We start from the raw sequence: 22,580 nt of genomic DNA on the forward strand, positions 1-22,580 counted from the left end.
GGAATCAGCGCGTGGATATTTGCAAGGTACACCAAAACCCCCGAAATTTTGTCTGTTTCCCCCAGAGCCTAAATTGTCTTCGTACCGATAGCCGAGAGTTTCGAGATTGATGGGTTCCGAGGTTAATCAACAGTCAGCATAGCTTTCTTTTAACCATGAACAGTCTTTTTCTAACCCCTCCTTTTTCTCTTTTTATATACTTTATTTTCTTCCATCATTTAATTTTTCCTTTCTTCTGTCCCTTTTTTGAAGACTGTCTTTTATTTTATTTTTTATTTTCTATATGCTACCTTTCGTTGAATTATTTTAGTGAACCCAACATGCCAAGCCCTTTGCTGGTTTTCTGGGTTTCCTTTTCATGTCTTTTTTACTTAAATTCTCGTATATGTAACACTGGTTTTTTTTGTTGTTTTTTTTATGTGTTAAATAAAATCAAATCAAAAGAGATCCCCTTCTAAAGCAATTTCAATGTAAAAATGCATTGTAAAGCTGAGTTAGAAAAATCAAGTCTTTTTAGAACAAAGTTTCCTCTTCAAGCTTCAAGGGACAGTGCTGGCTGGCTTCGTCATGGAATAGGGACAACGCAGAGGGAATTTTATACTAAAAATACAGCAACATTGAGTGATGCACACATGATTTGACCTATTTAGACTGCCAAAGTCTCATATTAGCTGTTTGGTAACAGTTTAGAATCAGAATCAGAAAAGCTTTATTGCCAAGTACGTTTTTTACACATACAAGGAATTTGTTTTGGTGTTGTAGGTGCATGTCACACATTCTCTAAAATAAGTTAAACAAACAGGTTAAACAGAACAAACAATATAAGTATAAATATATGTATATATTAGGGCTGTCAATCGATTAAAAAATGTAATCTAATTAATTACATACTCTGTGATTAATTAATCGAAATTAATCGCATACATAATTAACGGTTCCTGAACCGATACCTTTTAAAAAAGTAAAAAGAGAAAAGAAAAAAAAAGGGTACTAAACAACAGTTGGTGACATTGAAGAACGGCTTGTTTACTGCTAAGGCCATATGGTCAAAATTAAATGATTTAATAATAATGTATAATAATAACTTATTTCACTAGTAAATTGCTGTTGAATGACAAAAACAACCACCAGATGGGAAAAGGACATTTACAATTACTTCAAATGCACCACAAGGCTGTAGTTTACCAGTTTCATTGAACGCACCGTCTGTGTTGTTTTTCCGACAACAGCAGCTGCAGATTGTTACATGTGTTGGAATCCTCTACAGTAAAACACAGTCAAACTTTACACCGTTTAGCGTTAGCTGTCAGCATTTTAATCGTTTTTAATCCAGCTACTAGCTAGCGGTAGGCTAACGTTAGCTGCTGTCGAGTGTAGTGTTAACTAGCGTCACGTGCAGCGGTGTTTGTGTTACCTGTTTTTTGGGGCTTTTCCCTTTATTTGAAAGTGGATAGACATGAAAGGGGGAGAGAGACGGGATGACACGAAGCAAAGGGCAGCAGGCTGGACCCGAACCCTGCGCCGCTGCTGGACTCAGCCAACATGGGGCAAACGCTCCCACTGGGTGAGCCAGAGGCCGCCCCATCGTATATTTTTTTAAGAGAAGTCTATCTGTTAACCATTTTTAATGGTGATTTGTAATGATCAACCTGCTGAAAAAGATGTTTTGAGTAAATGTCAAATCAAAAGTATTTTATGTATTCGGTTTCCTTCCAAAGCTTCGCTCCACTGGTTTCAATTTGATTCAATTTAAAGGACAATTCTGGCGCAAAACGAACCTAGGGGTTAATAACAGATGTGTACCCGTATCGCGGACCGCTGATTAGCTTACAACGCTAGTATTCAGGGCACAGGGAAAGTAAAAACAAATCGCTATTTATACCACCAAAAAGGCTCGAAATATCACCAAACTTCAACGGTAGCATAATGAGGGTCCCTAAATGTTAACCGAAGCATTGAGAACATTGTCAGTGTACAGACAGTTTATTGAACGAAGAGCTGCGGGAGCTCCGTGAAAGGGCTACGAGAGAGAGAGAGAGAGAGAGAGAGAGAGAGCGAGCTACTAGTAATCACAACACAGCCTCATACTTCGGGAAACTGGTGGTGTACCTGCGGACATTGTGAAGCTATGGCCAACGAACAGGAGTATCTGTGTTGCACGGAGTGGGACCTGTTGCGTTGCAACACCCAAGAGACGCAGTGTTTTGTACAGTCTGAAGATTTCCCCTCTCTGATAAACAAGGCTGTACTTTTTTCCATGTCCCGAAAATAAATTGGAGACGGCGACCCAGACCGGAGGGACCAGATGGACAGTTATCCACCAAGTAAGTACACTAGACAAGTTATTATTTTACATCGGTGCGATTATTTCAGATATATTGAGCAAATTGCTTTTGATTTTAGTTTGCACCGCCAGCTGTAAGTCATGACTGTTTTTCAAGTCAGCGGCGGCATTTAAACATGAACGAGAGTGTCTTTATAATCTATCTTTTCAATAAACTGTCATCTCAGATAAAAAATAAAACAATATCTGGAGCCTCAAATCATAGATATCTATGCGACCAAGCATCTATCTCTGACCCTTCACTGCGGGTCATTAAGGGAATGTTGAATCAGATCTAAAGCCAGATCACAAATAAAGCCACATCTCATGCTGTCCCTGCTATCCCTATCTGATCTTTAGATATTTGTTTAGAATGCAAAAAACACAAGCAAATTGAAACAATGCCAAATCAAGTCCTCGGTGTATAATTTATCTGTGAATTGTTTGGCTGCTCTTTGCTGCTCCTCTAAAGAATTTGAGCAGCTTATAACATTAGTTATAGACCACTACAGAGTCACAGCACCACAACAAACATCCTGTTAAAGTTCTATTCAAACACATTGAGACAACAACTGGTCTTTATATTCATGACTCTGAGCCTGGCTCAGCTCCACATGGCCTGGCGTTGAGTAATGGAAATGGATTTAATTAACAGGGCTAGACCAGTCTCTCAATCCCTGTACTCCAGATAACAAACATTAGACTGTACTGTCCCAAAAAAGGGCCAAACAAAGTTTTACCAAAAGCAATCAAGATACTGTGGACTTTTTTGCCATGTATGACATTTGTGGCTTTAGGGTTGGCAGTGTGGGTTGGTCCGTTCAATGTCAGCGCAAGGTCAATTCTTTCAGTTCAGTGCTTGAAATATCAGAATGAAAAATCCAGATCATCTTTGTGGGATCCATTGAAATTTGGTACAGACATCATGGTCCCAAAAGGATGAATTCAAATGACTCTGGCGATACCATGACATTTTATCATTTCCACTTATCCTAGGGTGCTTTCACGCCTATAGTAGATTAGTAGACTTGCTGCGAATAGGAAAGGATGGGAAAGACAGAATGAATAATAACATATGGTTTCCCTGAATGCTTTATAATTTTAGTATCCCTACAAGTAGCACTCTGAGAGTAGCAGTAAACAATACACGTGCTTGAACCTTACCTATTGTCCTATCGTCAAATAAAGTTGCATGTTAGCTAGTCTTTCAGGACTTCTCATGCTGAGACATTTAGGAAACAAATACTGAAACCAAAGCTGAATTTAGTAAACCTATGTGGGACAGCAGAGAGAACAAACAACTCATGCATTTGTGCCATTAAGTTTGCAAATATTAATGCACAAACAAATGCACTCCTCTGTATGTGCTCACAATCCCAGATCCTCACAATTCATTTTAGTCAAAATCTGAGAGTGGTTGGAAAAACCTCTTTTGCTTTTAGTGTTTGGTACTGCCCTTCACATACTGTAGTTTACCTACCAATCAAATTATTCCAGTTCTGTGATGTCTCTCTTCATTTTCTTAATTTACTTCAGCCAGACTGAAACAAGAAGTGAGTTAGCCACTTGTCCGTGAACAGTAAAAGGAATATATAAATAATATAGATAAATAGAGAAAACAATAAAGGGGATAACTGTCAAAAACCAAGAACAGTTAAGAGCAGTATGTATAAGTGTGAATTAACATATTTACTAAGACATGCTGTTCCACACTACAGGGACTCTGATTAAACACAAAGACCAAAATAACAGCTGTAACCGCTGGTACAATGTTAATCTAAAGGTCATGGTGGACAGACATTTCATAGAAAATGCTTTAGAACACGTAAATCTACTTTTAAACCTTTGTGCAATAAAATCAAACGGGCCAATAATATTACACCTGTGTCAATATTGATATGACAAAAGCTTTACTAATTTTTGTGCTAGCATAAATTGGCTGAAACTGGGGGGATTTTAAAGAATTTTGTCTTCTCCAATCAGCTTTTTAACATTTAATTAATTGTTTTAGGCAAACATCATACTTGTGATACAGGGTAAACATCTGCCTAATTAAGAAACACCCAGTGGGAGTTAACGTTCATATTGAATATATTTTGCTGTGCAAATGTATGTTGAATGCCAGCATTTAGTGTGGCGCTGATGTAGCAATGTAGAAGATGTGGGTGTGGAGGCTGAGGTGGGGGCTCTCCAACACACTGACCCTGTTTAACATGGTTTTATAATGCGTCTTGAGTGATTGGATCACAAGTGGACAGCGCTATATACAAGTGTAAATGCATTGTGATCGATTACTCAATCCACTTGCCGAGGTGGTCTGGGACGCATTTGACCACATATCTTTTTTAGTATAAACGCTAATGTGTCCCCAACAGCCTTTTAAATGCTACATTGCTTGTATGGAAATAACAGGAGTAACAGGTGAACCAGCTTATAAAATATTACATATTTTCTTTTTTAAATAAGTGCTGTGTGGTGGAGCTACTTTAGGCCGATGTGAAGAGTGGTTCATGTGGATTTCAAAAAGTACCTGATAAAGTGTTAAAGTGGTAAATTGAGAGCGTGATTGGTGAGAGTCTGGACGTAACAACTGTTCACATGGCCCTTTGACGTTCCAGCGGAAGTGATGTAGGCAGGAACGAAATCAAAAGTGGTCAGCTTGAGACGCATTATTGACACAGATGTGTCACAGCTGTGTTTTGGCTGTCACGCATTTGAAAACCAAGTGTAAACAGGGTCACTGAGACACCACCTATTACTCATATCAGACACTTGTGTCTTTATGTTTGAACTCATTTGGACAAAATATGGTTTGGTTGCTTAATTTTCTGAAGGTCAGGTTGATTCCTAATTCCTGCAGTGAGTCTGAGAGAGTTCCCCTTTTGGCCATCTCTAAACCTGTCATTTATGCTCTATTCTTTATGGCATAGTTTTCCGTATCATGACCATGTGATAAATGGACACCTCACGCTGTAAAAAAGCATAAGACCAAGCCAGTGTCCAGCAGCGTTTCCTACCAAAGTGCACCCAAAGTGAAACCACAATGGAGGCTTTTCAGTCCAATTCACATGTGATTTATCTGTTTCTGCTGACCCATGATACACAGGCACATCAAACAGATTCACTCAGTGATATTGGATTCTCTCACAGACCCCCTGCCTTCACTTCTACCCATGGCACTGCAGACATATTTAAGACATGCACACCTCTGCATTAACTATACACGACACATGATTGATCTGCCACGGGATGAAAACCTGTGCGGATGGAATCCCAATAAATCTGATCTGATCCTTGCTGCTCTCTGAGTAAGGGTTGGAGGGGGTTGGTTATAAGTAAGAGGGTCCTAAAATGTCTTGTAAAATGTCACATACTGCAACGGGAATCAATTGAAGGGTATTCAGGCTTTGGCTGGTGTCACTGTGCATTAAAGGATTTAAATATTCAGGAGAAAAGTGGAGCAGAAGTGAGCAGTTGGATTTTCTGACTGTGTAGTATCAGAGGAGTCGTGATCAGCAGGTTTTAAATGCCACAGCAGATGGAAAGCTACGTCGTTGTGCTTTATTACTGTTCTGTCTTTGATATCCCATCTAGTGCTGAAGCAAAGCTCCCTCACCAGCGTGAGTAGTATAACTATGATCATGTCACACTGTCTTTTTACATTAAAACAATCAACACAAGTCAGTTTGGTTTGATAATGCAGTAAATGAATCAACACAGTTCAAACAATATCATCATTTACGTCAAAATGCCAAACAGGATTTTTTTCATCCAAGGACACAAGTCCGTGGGTCCACTGGACAGATGTGTGATATATCTCTCTCCTCTTTGCTTTATTGCATTTAGCGACACTCCATCAGACGCCATTGGCTTTGTCAGCGCCGTGTAGCGAGATTGAACAGATTGTATGTGCAAGTGTTTAAAGGGTTGCAAGGCTGAAGATTACAATGGCGTTGCAAATGTAATCTATTTTGCCATACCACACGGGTGGATCTTTACCTGAGGCTTAAGGGCCTCAACATGGCGCTCTGATATTAATATTCCTACTTTGACCCCCAGGTTTATCTCCTGGCTCAGAATGGGCCTTTAGGGGGTGACTACGCATGACAGGGAACATGACTAGCCGCACACAGTAAAGGCAATGAGTCTGTGATTGAAATCTATGCATTTTCCTTTTATTTCTTACCATTTACTAAACAAAAAACTATATTATGCTTAAGTCAATTAAATTCCAATTAACAAAACTGGTAGGAAATCTACCTACTGTTCGACTAGCTACGTGGAGATGACAGAGGAGGAGGCCGCAAAGTCTAAACAGCCTAAAGAGCTGTACAGCCTGACTTTTGATGGTAAAACCTGTTTCCTATTCCTATTAGCGTTATGTTTACAGTGGAGCGTTCAGGCCAAGTCCAAAACCTACAGCTTAGCTGGCTCATCTGGCACCAGCCAGACTTAATATTTAAAGTGCTCATATTATGCTTTTTGGCTTTTCCCTTTCCTTTATTGTATTATATATCTTTTTGTGCACGTTATAGGTTTACAAAGTGTAAAAGCCCAAAGTCCACCCCAAAGGGACTTACCATCTCCAACAGAAAACACTGTTCACAAACTGCTCCAAACAGCTCTATTGTAGTCCAGCCTTTACTTCCATGACGAACGTGCGTCACTTTGTAACACACGTTATAATGCTCGCCTAGCTGCTAGCATGGCACTCCCTCATGCTCTGCAACTGACAAGCTAGCAGTACTTAATGCACATATGCGACTCCCAACAAAGATGGAATAGAAGTGAGATGCCTCACTCTGTAGCTAAAACACACAGGGTGAAAAGAGGAGCTGCAGCAATGTGCAGTACAACAAATATATGGTGTTTTCTGAAAATTAAACCACATAAACCTATTCTGGTACAACCTCTAAATACAATTATGAATCTGAAAATGAGCAGAATATGAGCACTTTAAGTTTATGTTCTGCTTGTTCAACAGTTGCTGAATAAATGGTTGATACATTGCTATTAAACACATTCAGAGAGGATTTGAATTGCTTTTTTTATTCTCAATTCTTATCATTTTGGCACTAGTGATCTTTCTTTGGCACCCCTTAAAGAGGTTTAAGCCAGCGCCAATGAAAAATCGCAGTGCCAAAATGATAAGAATTGAGAATAAAAATAGAAATTCAAATCCTCTCTGAATGCATTTAATTAATTAATTCCTCTATGCAGGAAAGCCCCTGCCCCTGCTGGCTGACCTGGCAATTAACCCACAGTGGCAGGTGAGGAGCGTCAGTCTTCGGCGGCCCCCAGCTCGTCCTCATATATGCATCCGTATGTGGAGCAGGGATCAGTGTAAGACCCTGGTTAAGCTGAAACCACGGCTGCCGGTGCAAAACTAGACCGCCTCCCCCTCCACCCCCGCCACCGGTCCAGCTGTCATCAGCTTGCTCTCCCAGTTGACTCGGTGGCTGCCCACACATACGGCTGATCTCTGACATACACACACATGTACACATGCTCTAATCCACATATGAGCATACCACTTTGTTTTTAATCTACCCTGTGTGTTTGTGGCCTTGTGGTCCTCTGACAATGTTTTCTTCCTCTGTCCCTCCTGCTTATGTGTTTAGCCGGCATGTATAAAAGTAAACCCAACACTCAATTTAAAGGGCCAGTCCCACCCAAACAACACTGCTTAATATAACAATTTAAATGTGTAAAGAATACAACCGGTTGAGATGAAAAATGAACCGCGATGGAATTTTTAAGCCTAGGGCGTGATGCTAGCTAACATTACACAGCAGGTAACGTTAGCCTGCCGTTAGCTAGTATAGTTAGCTGGTTTAAATACGGTTAAAATGCTGACAGCTAAACAGTGTAAAGTGTAACTGTACGTCACTGTAGAGGATTCCAGCACCGGGACGTACAACAGTCTGCAGCTAAAGACACAGAGGAGACTAGTTTATGACTAGTTTTGAGACAGCATGGACACTGCCACTGTAAACAACAGAGACGGGACTGGTGTTGCGTTTGAGTACGGCTCTCCATAAGCTTGTGTTGCGTTTAATGGTGTTGTAAAATACCCTTCTGCCATCTAGTGTTTCTTCTTTTTGTGGTTTAATAGCAAATGACTGGTAATAAAAGTTGTTATTATAAGTTATTATTTCATTTAAAAAAAAATCATTTAAATAATAAAATAAACTTTGTATTTAAGATAAAATACTATTTCAGTTGCACTTTTGCACAGTTGCACAATTTATATAAATAAGGAATATTTTTCAGTCATTTCATTCTGTTGAAAAAAATCATGAGAAAATCGTTTTGTGAACTTAAAGCTAGAGACTAGAAACTAGGTACAACCCTTTTGAACCATGCGCCCGGTGGATTTGGACATGCCCTAAACGCACCTGCGCCATGTGCTTCACGCTGTGCGCTTAGATGGTTAAAATAGGGCCCTTAGTGCGTACCTTTTTTATATTAATGCAGTGTTTCCCACAGGTTAAGAATTTACTGGGTGGCGCAGGATGTGACGGCGCGGCGCATGATGGCTGGGTTCAGTAATAAACTAGTCAAATGAAGGTTTATGAACTATTTTTTTAAAACAATGACTACATAACATTAACAGATAATTTAGAAAGAAATAACTATTTACATATTAAACAAATTAGACTAAAAGATGGTACAGTTGAAAATATTGTGACACTGCTGCATCTGACACAATTTCAGGGTGGTTATTAGGGCTGCACGATATGAGGAAAATATGCAATATGCCATAAAGGTGTTGGATATCACAATATTGCTTGCGATAAATAAACAGATATTAAAATGTACTCAGTTCTGCCTTTCTGCTGCTTTCGCTGTTCTGCTAAAATACAACAAATTGCTTGTTGAATTTAAAATGAATGAAAGGAAAGTGTAGCCATGATGTGATTTGTCAATTCAATCAGTTTTTTTGCTAATGTTAACTTTCAGCAGATAAAATGCCTGATTACCTGGAGCCCAAATGTTATATGTAGCCTATTAACAATTTAACCGCCTATACCAGGGGTCACCAACCTTTTTGAAACTGCGAGCTACTTCATGGGTACTGAGTCATACGAAGGGCTACCAGTTTGATACACTCTTCTGAAATAACAAATTTGCTCTGTTTGCCTTTAGATATATATGATTATTAATGATTAATGATACTCATCTATGTGAAGACACTGATTACGTTAATGATTTCTCACAATAATTATCAACAATGACTTAACAAGGTGGGAAACGGATAATGTCAATATTCATTTTTCATTTTTAGAACAGGCCTGAGGGCTACTCATGTGGTCCTTGGGGGCTACCTGGTGCCCGCGGGCACTGTGTTGGTGACCCCTGGCCTATACTATACATGGATTTCTTGGCAACGTCATCACTGCTTGCGCACGCAACCGGGGGGCAGAAAGAAAACGTGTTTCTAGTAGCTAGTAGTAGTAGCAGCATAGCGTAAGTCAAAATGCCAAGGAGTTGTTGCCTGGTAAATTGTACAAACAGAGCCAGTGATGGGTGCCTGATGTTTAACATACCTAGGGGGAAGCATGGTTTTGGCAAAAACCAGCGGAGGTTATGGCTTCAAGCCATAAGAAGGGCAGATTGGGGTAATATGCAAGAGGCTCCCATTCTATCAATCAGAAAAGTTGCAGCTTGTTCAGTTGTTCAGCTAAGTGATATCTACCTGTCAGGGCTGTAGTACTCGAGTCCGGACCGTAGATAGTTAAAGGTCCGTACTCGAGATAAGTTTAGACTACTAGCTAAAGCTATGCCGATGTTTTGCTAACGTTAGCGCAACAGCGTTAGCCTAGCCTGCTAGCTAGGTAAATATTACGACTGCCTTCGTAGTTTCTTATATCTGCGTCCATATTGTCAACATAAGACCTGTGGCGTTAGTGCTCCTTTTGTACCATAATGTTATTGAATAAAATATTAAGCTTCGCTCCTACGAGATGGGTGGGTTTTTATTACGTTACACACAAAGCTAACTGGCCAGAGTTAGCCTATATGCTAGCGGACATTAGCTAACGTTGCCGAGACGGCGGCAGTAGAGTTTCGGCGAGCTAACCACGACAGTGTTGTCGCCCTCTCGCCCACAATCAACCTCTGCTGCTAAAAACAGTCATGATGTTTTGAAATGGAGACACACATATCATACCTTTTCCCGGAAATCCTGGCCATTATTTTAACGCATAAACAAACCATAGGGGTATCTACACTCTAACCCTGCTGCTAACATTGGCTATTACATTAGCCTAAAATGATAATTATAGCCACACATATATATCACAGTAACACTGCAAAATTAAAGACAGACAAACAGATCCAATTAAAATCACGTTTTATTGAGTCAGCAGTTAGCTATACAAACAATAAGGAAAGCTTAAGGTTGTTGCAGTAGTGGACCAGCTCACCAATCTGGCTTTCTGCCCCTGGTATGCGCACGCACCCTGTAATGTTTGTAAACGGAAAACCCGTCTATGATCCATACAGAAAGTTACCTTATTATAAATCTTAACACTGTCTCCTCCTAACTCCTGTTTAATCACATAAGACTCCAGCTATCTAAAGTAACTTCTTGTTCATTTTGTATGTTAGATCATTGTTCGTTTTTAAGTGTTTTAATCCATGTTTTGGTGATCCTACATGCTGTTTTGTACTGTAGCTAACGTTACAGGTCCTGTTGCACTCATTAAGATCTCATCTGAAGAGATTTCTGTCATTCAAACAACTCTGAGTTGTAGATTAAAACTTTAAATTTTTTTTAAGCAAATTTAATGAAATTACGGGTTTTATTCGGGCTCGAGTCCATAATTACACTTAATGGATACAGGCACGGAGAACTGAAGGCACGGTTAGCAACGATTAGCTCCGATTAGCGGTTAGCTCCAGTCAGCTCCGGTTAGCTCCGTTTATAAAGATATGTAGTGGAGGAGACTGCCATGGACAGGGGTAACAACCAGACTCCAATAAATGACATTCGGGGAGCTTTCACAGCGGCGTGGCCGCGGTTTTCTGTGGTTTTATTAGTACAGTTAATCCCGCAACAATACCACCAGCAACATGCTACTACTACCGTACTGGCCTCTGATCCTGAAGTGCAGCGTTGACGCTGTCATGCACGCGTTACAAGACTTCACGAGCGGGAGGGGCTGGAGGCCGCTGGTCTGTGTGCGCTGTAAAAAAAATACACTGTTGATTGGGAAAATGAATGTAATTCGGATTTGATCTACCTGGGCGGGCGGGTCTCAATCTACCTGGGCGGGGCGCCCAAGTAGAACCTATGTATGGGAAACACTGTAATGTACATCATTACATTCAAGCCATTGCCAAATAAGTTGATACAAAGTTAATTAAGACTATTAGCTTCACAAAACTCTCTCCGTATTTCTTAATATAGCTATGTTTAGAAAATGGTGTCATAACTGCGTGGAGGAGGGGTGGGGGTGGTGTGCGATTCCGGATGGCTTGTGTCATGTGGATTCAACAACAGTGGTGTCATTACTTAAAATTCCTCATAGGGGCGACAGAAAATATGCATTATAGCTTTAAAATCGTATTGACTCATGAGTGTATCGTTATATCCCTACTGCTTAATTTTATTGTATTTAGTCATGCAGATATTTTTTATTTTGATGTAACCTTTACTCGACTTGAAATGACTATACAGTATGAATAATATCATTGAAAAAAATGCATTTGAAAAACTAAGTGCCAGTCTTAATGTCAATCACAGATCACAATATTCTTCCAAAAAAAGGACAGATTTTATCTTTAATAACCTTCAACACAGAGTAAAGTTTCCTCGCCTCTTTAAAGCTGCATTAGTTTGTCGCCGCTTGGGGCAGAAGAGCGTCAGAACAGACATAATGTGTATCTTGCCTTTTAGCTGCTATACAGTAGATGTTCCATTTTTTTACCAGATAGATGTTGAATTTCTGATCCAAACACCAAAAACCACAAACGGAAAAGCTAAAAGGCTCTGTAAAGCTACATATATTTGTAATAACTCTCTGTGAGTAACTTGATTTACATTACAGCATCATTTGATACAATTTTAATGTCACAAATATTGAATAAAAAATCTGGGGAAAAACCGTCAAAGGAATGCTTTTGTATTGGTATTGCTGGGTGGGCGACTGACCGGTTGTAGCTGTTGCAGCTAAAACATGTAAAAGTGCTCCATTGCAAGCAGTCAGAGCATGTCATAAACAACTGTGGCTTTTATAGTTTTCTCTAGAGACGATGTATTGATTATGCTGAAATAAACTGTCTCCAGGAAAGTAAAAACAATTCCTTATCGTTTGGGATGGCTGTTAATGCAACTCCTAAAACCAAAAGTGAGCTTCTTTCTAGGTCTGTTTAGCATGTTGGCAGTATTTGTTAGGTGTCAACGGAGATTGACAAGAGGGACAGGTAAGGGAGGGAGGATACGTGTGACAAAGGAAGCCAGAATAAACCTTAATGATGTCACAATCACAAGCTTTCTCTGCCAACTGAGCCAACAGGACACCCTGCGTCACTTTTTGTTAGACTGTCATGCAGAGTATCCAGCCTGATTTTAGATTCATCACACAAAGTCAAACTGCTCTTTCTGTTTGGATGCTGAACGCCGTCTCTCAACTCCCACCACCACTAAACCCCCCCTCTCTTTGCAGGCTTCATTTCTAAGGTTATCGTTGTCATCATCCTTCATAGAGACGCTCCCTACTGTGTCACTGCTCAGGGCTAATTGAGAAAAATTAAGCGCCACACATGCCACTTTGAATAGAAAGCAATTACGTTAATCAATTTCCTGTATTACAAATTGCATATGCACCCGCCTGCACCACACATGCAAAAACACTGTTGGTGTCATAATCCACAAGAGGAAGAAGAATGACAAGGAAAGAGGGGAGATGCCGCCCCCCCGCCATCCCCCCAGCCCACAGCGTATCAGTTTTCCTTCTCAACAGGGACAGGACGTTAGACGAGGTGCAAGCGGCACTGCGCCATGAATATAAATGGGCCCGGAGTCTCTGTTGTGCCCGTGAGCGCAGACATAAACTTGAGGAGGGAGAGCAACACAGCCTGCCAGACTTTTAAGATCTGCCCCGAGTTTAAGATCTCATCAGATAGCCTGCATACAAAGATAGCACCCTGAGGACTTGTGCACCTGCAGTATCGCAACACGGATCTGTGCTTGAACATGTGAAAGTGGCCTGTCAGGTCTCTATAAATTGGCGGGAAAAGGATCACGTGGTGATGCAGCGTTGCCTGATTGAATGAAATGTACTACTCCTTTCTCATGACCTTGGATAAATTGCTCTGATATCCTCCGTCCCTCCCCTGCAGTAAATGTTTTACTGCCCTGGATGCTTGTGACTGGCTGTCAATCAGTGAAATATCCATTTGAAACAGTTGTCCATGTAAGCATGCCCACTCTTTGGCCATCCCCCCCCACAATCCTTGTTTTCCTCCTTTTTGTCTTCCCCGTGTCCTGTCAGCCTCCTCCCCCTCTCATCTCCTCTCCATCTGCAGAGACAGTGAAGATGGCGTGAGGTTTGGTCTTTTAACAATTGATTAAGCGGATCGGCTCTAAGTGTTAGCGGAAGAGCTGGACAGCTGACAAAGCAGCCGCTAACCTCTGAGATGAAAACCCAGAGGTCGTTTTTAGTCTGCCTGCAGGCTGCAAACACGCAAAGATGCTACAGCCTCACATGCGACAACACAGCACGTCGCCATTTTCCTAAGAAGTCCTTCAAAAGATAATTCATTTTATAGGATGTTGCTTTAGGGACTTAACCCCCTTAAATGGACACCCATAAAAAGTCTCTTTTTTGGTGAGGTTTTCAACTTGTCTGCAGGTGGCTCGTTTACTATAGCCCTATTTGCACGGGCTTAGTATCATCTGGGGATCTTGTGTGATTTAGCAATAAAAGTGATTTCAGTAGTACATCTTCGGTACGTTGTAGTTTCACCACGGCTAACCCACATCAATAACATCCGCCTTCGCATAATCACGTAGCCGAGTGTACTGTAAGTGGAGTTGGATTCTCTAAGGATCCACAGTTTCCTTTTGAATTCTACACATCTTTCCTTTATCTCATGGCATTTTCCATCAAAGTCAAAGAAAAGTGCAACTGTGTTCCCCCCCTCAGAGCCTGTTTTTTTGTTTCTTTTTTTATCTGCCATAACCCCTTGACTGTGTACCAAACCTTTTTTTGGCAGGTAAAGCTGTTTTTTTCATCAAGTTCCTGTCTCTGAGTTGTGCCATTGAGTCCTCTTGCCTGTAGTTTCTCCAGTCGTAAAAAAAAACATTGTTTAAAAATGTTAGATCTCAGCCCAGCGTAATCTTTTCAGATGTCTTCATAACCACCACCTACTTGTTGAAATCTTACATCAAAACATGAGTCATTAATTGGTTTTCTGTCATTTGACTACAAGTTTCTGCACGACAACCCAGGTCCTCTTGTATTTATTCCAAATAAACCACACGCATAAGTTACATCACTTCCTTTACAAAGTAAAAAAGTTAGCTGACACTGGATGAATAAAACAACAAATGAGCCATGAGTTGGCTGTCTTAAATGATTCAGACAGAAGGAAACATAACAAACAGCAAACTTCATGTAAATATGAAAATATCACTGACGATTAAGTGTAATTCATTGGAGAGGTCTTTGTCCACTGCAATTTACCTATGTTAAATGTGTTACACTACAGTAACATCAGAATAAGTAACATCAGAAATAGAGTAATTAAACTTACTTACTTAAAAACAGTAAAGAGAATCAGTCAGTGTGCACTCTGCATCACCCTTTGGCTATCAGTCCTGTGTGTGTGTGTGTGTGTGTGTGTGTGTGTGTGTGTGTGTGTGTGTGTGTGTGTGTGTGTGTGTGTGTGTGTGTGTGTGTGTGTGTGTGAAGTCTCTACATGTAATGCCTCCTCCATGAACCAGTCCTGTGGATGTAAGACTACATGTGATCACAGCTGCTCGGTGCTGTTTGTAAGGTTTGATCAGTATCTATTCACAGTAATAGTAATCCTACATGACGAGCTCTGATACATGTGTTAAACAAGTCAGTTGTAATTGCTGCTTAACAGTTTTATTGGATTAATTGTGAATAGCGGACTTGGACTACTGTGTTGGAAAACCTTGTGACTAGAAAACGATAGTATGTGCCCTGGTGCATCAACCTTTGTTTGGACCCATCTGAAGTTCAACCTTCACAGTGAGGACATTTCGTCCTGTCCTCACTTGTTCACTGAGCGTAATGAGGGTCCTCACACATACAGTGTGTGTGTGTGTGTGTGTGTGTGTGTGTGTAACGCAATTTGTGATAGAAGGAACCAGGGCAGGGATTCTCAGCCCATCATACAACATGATGCAGTCACACACACACACACACACACACACACACACACACACACACACACACACACACACACAAACACACCACACGTCATGTACCTATTGCACACATATACATCCAATTACTGAAACTAGGATATGGTTGGCATAACTTAATGAACAGCCATTTTTCACCTGCCTAACTGGCGCTGCTCCGTTCACACCGTCACATTCCACACTCCCATTTATTCTCAGGTGAAGCTAGTGGAGAAATTTCCTCTGGACAGAGTTAAACCTCCAGCTGTGTGATGGATGATTTTGCCAAAATGATAACCAATTAGGGATGTTTACTAGGGATGTAACGATGCATCATGAATCGTTTGAATCAAAATCAATGTGTAAAGATTATAAAAGCTTGAGATAAAAAAAAAAAAAGAATCGTGATGCAATTTGTAATCGGCCTAGGGCGTAATCTACTTTCAAATTCACTTGTTTGACTTAAGACGTCACTACACTGTAAATCCGAATTCGCTAACTCAACCTAAACATTTTTTGGAAACGGCTTGCACTCAAAACTTTTAATTTAGTACAGTATGGTAACATTAAAGTTTTGAGTACACTAAACATAAAATAAATGTGTCACATGAGTGTTATCTGAAAGGAAATTTATGTCAGTTTAACATAACCTTTTTTAGTCATGCAACAAAAATAATTAGTGTTTTCTTAACATATAATTCTACGTTATATTAACATAGAATAATCAGGTTGCTTAATGTGTATTTTTATGCTTATTAAACACAAAAAGTTATGTGTCAAAACTTGTTAATTTTATGTACAAACAACAATTAAACAGTTAAAACATCATAACCACATCTATAGCGGAGATAGCATGAGTGTTTGGGTGTGGCCTCCCAAGGGCCTCATGCGAAATAGAGGCCCCTCTAAAGCCGCTGATCTTGCATCACTTTACACAAAAGAACCACTAGTGAAGTGACACACCACAGCTTAATGGCTGAAGGAAGCCTATTACTGCTCAAAGTCTAATGCTGCAATACTCCAGCTCTTACCAAACGTAACAGTCACTTAACTCATGGTTACAAATGTAAATCAGCACAACAATGACAATTACCAGGCAACAAAAATTCTAAGCAGACACGTTTAATAAACGGAACTCATAAAGTTACATTTGTATTTCGAACAAACTGCAAACTTTTCAGCAAATTTTAACACAACTCTATTTACCGCCTTGCATCATGGGAATTTACCAGCCAATGAACCAATTGCATCTGACTGCAGTACGATCAAATCAAACATAACACAAATTGTATGTATCCTTTCTATTCAAACATTTTAAATTAGACAAACAAAGAAATGGAAGTTGTTCTCAACCTTTAAATTTAACGTTGCTTTGACTAGTTAAAACTTAATTATGTGTACTAAAACATAATACGTTGGTAAAAAGACAAAACATTGTGGCAGTTTTATGGTGAAACAGCACAAAATGTTTGTGTTCAGCATAACTCTGGAACTTATGTTGTAATTATGTGTTTTTGTTGTGTTAAGTGAACACAATATTTTCATTTTGTTGAACATGAAAGTGACCGCTTGTCATATGAACATAAAAACATTGAGTACATATTTTGACAACCATTTTTTAGGTTTACGTAACTATAAAAATATATGCTAAGTGCACAGTATATGTGTTGTTAATTGGCCTTGAACTAATTATGTGATGTTGACGTTATACATTTAAGTAGAATGAACTCAAAAGTCAAAAATTGTTGACTTAACATAAAAAATTATGTCAACCTCACATGGGATGATTTTTTGTGTCAAATGAACATAAAGTTTTTATGTTGTTTTGACAATCCTGAACATTTGTGTGGACGTAACATTAAAATTTTGTGTCATGGATGGATTGGGGTTTACAGTGTACATGTACGTATTCTTAGGCTCTATTTTAAGAGATCTTTTCTATTTATTGAGTTATTTTGATGTGGGATTTGTTTGGTATTTAAGATAAAATACAATTTCAGTTGCACTTTTAATAAGAGGACACATCTGTTGTTTTGCACAATTTATATAAATAAAGGAATATTTTTCAGTCCTTTGCCTGCAGCTCATGTTCTTGTGAATCGATTAGTGAGTTGAGTGTAGCGTTACATCTCTAATGTTTACTGAAACTAACTGCTGGTGTCTGACTTGTTTTACAACCGGACCACTGAAATAAATATCTGTAAAATATTACTGAGAACAAAGTCTCTGCCTCACTTTAAAGGGTCGGTTCACCCAAATTACAAAAAAAAAAAAGAAATATATTTTCTCATTTACCCTGAGGGAAATTCCATCCACATTCATTGTACTGTGATGAAGGGAGAACTCAAACCTGGGCAAATAAAACAAGGAACATATACTGCAACATACGATCTGAGTGATGAGCTAATTAACAGGAAAGGAAATTAGCAGAGATCTGTCAATTTCTTTGTTTCCTTGTTATTCAGATTTTGGTCTAAGTTTAGTTTTTTTCTTATGAATTGCCAAATAGTTTTACGGCTTTAGTCTTCTAAAAGTCTTTCAAATAAATCAATCTGAGAAGTGAACATTTCACAACTGTTAGACATACTGTATGCAACATGTGAGGAGGAGCAGCAAGTAGACTTTTCTTTCTTTGAACCTGTTGTGGAGCAGTGGTTTCCAAATGCTTGTCGTCCCAGTAGATTCCTTGTCTCACTGCATCACTGTCACCTCTGATTTGAACCCATCAATCCAACAAACCTATCCTATACTTTCCTCTGACCTCCTACTATTGATTACCACCATAATTCTACTCATGTCTCTGTCCAGAAAGTTTCAGTTGGTCAGGCTTTTGCAGTCCATGACAGAATAATGTAACTTGTACTTTGAGATAAAGGGACAGTTATGGATATATAATATCAGTTGTTATGGATAAATCCCTCCCCGTGTGTTTAGCTCTAGGTGCAGAAAGCACCTGAAGGACACACATTGCTGATAAGCAGCTGCTTCTACAGGTTATTACACTTGATGATGATTTAGCTAATGCCGTGTTGCCGTGTTGATGTTAAATATGTCTTTGTCCTTGTTCTGCTTTGCTGTCTTTTTATTTATTGCCGTGCCTCGATTGTTTCTCTGGGTTAACTTAAAAGGTCCTACACCTTTACAACGACATCGGTCTATCAGACTATTTCCTCATTCATCTTTCATTTTGTTCATCTGTTCTACACGTCAGTTGATTACGTCAGACACTTTCAGCACTCCTCTTACTGAAATAACACTACTGAGCTGTCGGTTTGCCAATTTAAATCTCATTCCCATGCCTCAAAAAAAAGGAACGAAAAAGACCTGTTCTGTATTCATTGAGCCAAAGTGCCAGAACGGATTCTTCAATAATTACAGGAACCTCTCATTCTCTCGCATCCTGAAAAGTCACTCTTCAGTGGCAGTTCAATTTCCCATGCAGCAGCAGCCGCGGCATCAGCATCCCAGGTCCGGCGGGCAGGTATCAAAGCCCCTCTCAGCTGCTCTAACTGTTTACAATGACGCATCGATCCGCTCTGCTTAATTCCCCTCCGGCAGCTCGCTGAGTTAAAGCAACAGTTACAGCCACCACACACACCTACAGCAGGCACAAAAGCCAAACACAGCATGCTGCCTGATTCCCCCCAACAAGGATCCTGTCGAGTCCTGCTTTTGATCTGATCCTCTGCACTCTGACAATTCCTCTATTGACAGTTAGAAGAGAGGAGGATGAGGAGGAAGAGGGGGGAAATGCTACTTAAAAACTACAACACATCTCTAAAAGCAACAAAAAGAAGCACAAAGAATCTCCATGCTTGGCCACACTCAGTTTTTAAAGTGTAAAAAGAACATTTTAAGGGCAGATTCCACCTTTAACCATAAGCAGACAGATACATGTTGTGATCAGTGAAGGGATGACACATCTAAGTGCAGCACTAAGTGGTAGATGAAAGTGATCCATTACCTGTGTTGGCAATCCACATCCAGCCCTGGCTCGTCACCACTCATCCCGTGTCTGCGACTTCAGCTGTCCTGTTTCCGTTTTTCTTCCCCCCCCCCCACTCTTTGCCTTTCTCTTCCTTCTTTCTCTCCCCTTTGTGGCCCTCTTCTTCTCTTCCTCTCCCTCCTCCCTTCCTCTTCCTCTCCCTGCACTTGTTTGAGTCTATTTCAGTGGCAGCAACAGAGGAGCCCGCTGCGACGGTGGCATGGTTTCCAGCACTTTGGCAGAAGGTCACATTATCACTCGCTGGTAAAAAAGGGGGGAGGGAAGGAGAAGAGGAGGAGCGGGAGGAGGATGGACAGAGTGATGGAGGGAGAGCGAAGTGAGCAGGTGCCGGAGGAGGAGGAGGAGGAGGTAAAAGAGAAACAAAACAAATGAATAAATCAGTACTGTCCACAGTTGCACTTGAGCTCTGGGCTAAATGTTCCAGGTTTGAATTGAAGTTAAGACAGCTAGCACAGGTTTGCAGGTAAGATGTCCCAGAATGCTTTGAGGAGAAACTTGTCACTGTGGATATTTGTGTTTAAAGGAGTTGCTTTTTAAGGTCTACAGCAGCTGCCCACCTCTGGGGAAAAGATAATTCCTCTTTTGGCAGGATAATGAGACTTCAGAAAAGCTCCAGAAGCTGCCAGAAACTTACACCATGTTATATATCATCAGCGCAAAAACAAAGCCTCCACATTCAGCTCTTCAGTCTTGTCCGCCACTGCCCGGTTCATACAGACACAGATGTACTCCATATTTGGCTGAGGTACCTGTCCACACTGTGAGTCCCATCTATCACAGATTGTGCAGGGTGACCCTTATCTCAATTTCCCAGTGGTGCTCTTGCGGCCACTCCATCAAAATAAGACTCGATGAAATGATCCAGCTGCCTGGGAAGAGGCTGTCGGTGGCCGACGACAGATGGCCGGGGCAGGGGGACAGATGCGAGTCAGCCGCCGGAGTTTGGAAATATCTTTCTTAAATGTCTGTTTTTCTTGGATCCGCCACCCTGCCTCCCCTTGAAACGCACCTTGTTTGTGTGGTATTGAGAGTTAACTGCACTTGTTGTCCTGTTTTTCTTTTCCTACCTGTGCTTCCTCCATCAGCAGAGCTGTCACTCTGGCTTCACTGGCCGGCTGTAATCCTGACTCCTACACTCCGTGTCACAGGAAAGGCTTGTGAGCTCTAATCATTATGTAGTAAGGATTTATCCTCTCATTCTCCCTCCCTCCTCTGTGTTTCCCTTCCTCCACCCCTCCCGTTTATTTCCCTCCCTCTGCTGTTGGAGCGCCGGCCGTTTTACGACTCTCAACATACGACAGCCTCTTTTTCCACCATCACAATATAATGCATCATATCTCCTCACTCTTCCCCGGGACCCATTCATTTGTCAACTCGTTCTTTTGTATTTTTTGGCATCTCCTGTTCCGCTCTGTGTCTTGTCTGTCTTGCCGCAGCTCACATCAACAGGTTTGTCCTTGAAACGTTCTCTGGGACAGGCAGAGTCCCTGCTCACCTTTCCCTTCCTATCTTTGTACTTTATCTCGAAGTATGAGCTGTATATGCCTGTGTACATATAGTATGCGTTAATGTATCTGTGTATGCATGTACAGTATTTTTATACTCTATCAGTGTTTCCCACAGATTAGAAAGGAACTTGTGGCGGGGGGGTCAAGTCTCAAATCAAGTATCAAAAACTGAGGAGGACACACTGTTGGATGCCGTCCTCCTCTCCTACTCAAATTAATAACGTAACTAATTACACTGGTCGGACTGTTCAGCTCTGTTTCAGACTGATACCTCCGGTTCAGGCTGGTCCTCATCCTCAACACGTGCCTTTTTCAGTCGCGGAAAATACTTGCAGCAAACATTCAGTGTAAGAGTAAAAAAAATGACAACATTATTTATAATAAGTTTATTTGATTCACAGCTGCTACATATAGTGTTTTGACCTCAACAACCCAACTGCATTTTACCGCAAACTTGCGACTAGTTAACTTTCTAAAGCAGGCGCCATCGCTTGTTTGCTAAGAGTCAGGTCGGGACTCCAACATTAACACGCTGACAACATTGTATTCAGAATATAAAATATTTTTATAGCACTTTTTAATGTATGATTGTGATGATTATGATGTGTTCACGAGATACCAACCTTTTGTGAACCTGTGAATTTCGCCAGCCGTCATAGACAGTGTTTTCATGGAGACAGACGCTGAGTGCACGGGGGATGATCGAGGGGCTGTGTGTGTATGCGTGTGTGAGAGACGCGTGAGCAACAGAGAGACAGAGGAGAGCAGGGAAAGGAAATGCAGCGTGTTTTCGAATGCTTGAGTGTTTTAAATAGCGTTAAAAAAATAGTTTTTATAACGAAACGCATTGTCCGGCGGCCGGTGTTTATTGCGTGGCACACCGCCACAATATAGTCTGTGTGTGGGAAACACTGGTACATAACCTTATGCAAGCATGCATTAGAGCCTGACGAGTCTGGATCAACAACAGTTAATTTACTGGATAATCCGGCGGAATATCCGGCGGCACCGGATGTTCCGTCAGATGTCCCTCACCTTGCAAAACTCGGGAACTCACAACAGACTTCCAGCTAGTAAGCTACACGTTGAAAATAGCAAGTTTAAAGAAAATTTGGATCATGCAATGAGGCAGGCCTGCTTGGTTCTTTGGGAAATGATTGTAAAGATTTACAAAGAATGTGTTTAAAGCATTTACTTTTTAACTGGGACGTTTTGGGACCAATTTGCAATGGTCAAAATACATCCAGCGATGCACTGGTAAGAGCAAATTATGTTTAACCATGTATCCAGCTAATTTAAATAGCTCACATCACTGTTTTGTGTGAACAGTTAAATTAATTGAATATTTTTATGTGGGGT

At 40.6% G+C, this 22,580-nt stretch overlaps 1 protein-coding gene across 1 annotated transcript in view; it reads right to left on the bottom strand.

The window, feature by feature from the left end:
- grin2ca (glutamate receptor, ionotropic, N-methyl D-aspartate 2Ca) overlaps positions 1-20,856 on the bottom strand; it is an 87,038-nt gene extending 66,182 nt beyond the window's left edge. Inside the window, exon 1 of the mRNA XM_031318917.2 lies at positions 19,672-20,856. The gene's annotated coding sequence lies outside the window, so the exon portion shown is untranslated. The remainder of the gene's footprint in view (positions 1-19,671) is intronic.
- Positions 20,857-22,580: the final 1,724 nt, after the last annotated feature.

This window comes from Sander lucioperca, chromosome 21, assembly GCF_008315115.2.
Source record: "Sander lucioperca isolate FBNREF2018 chromosome 21, SLUC_FBN_1.2, whole genome shotgun sequence".
NCBI lineage: Eukaryota > Metazoa > Chordata > Actinopteri > Perciformes > Percidae > Sander > Sander lucioperca.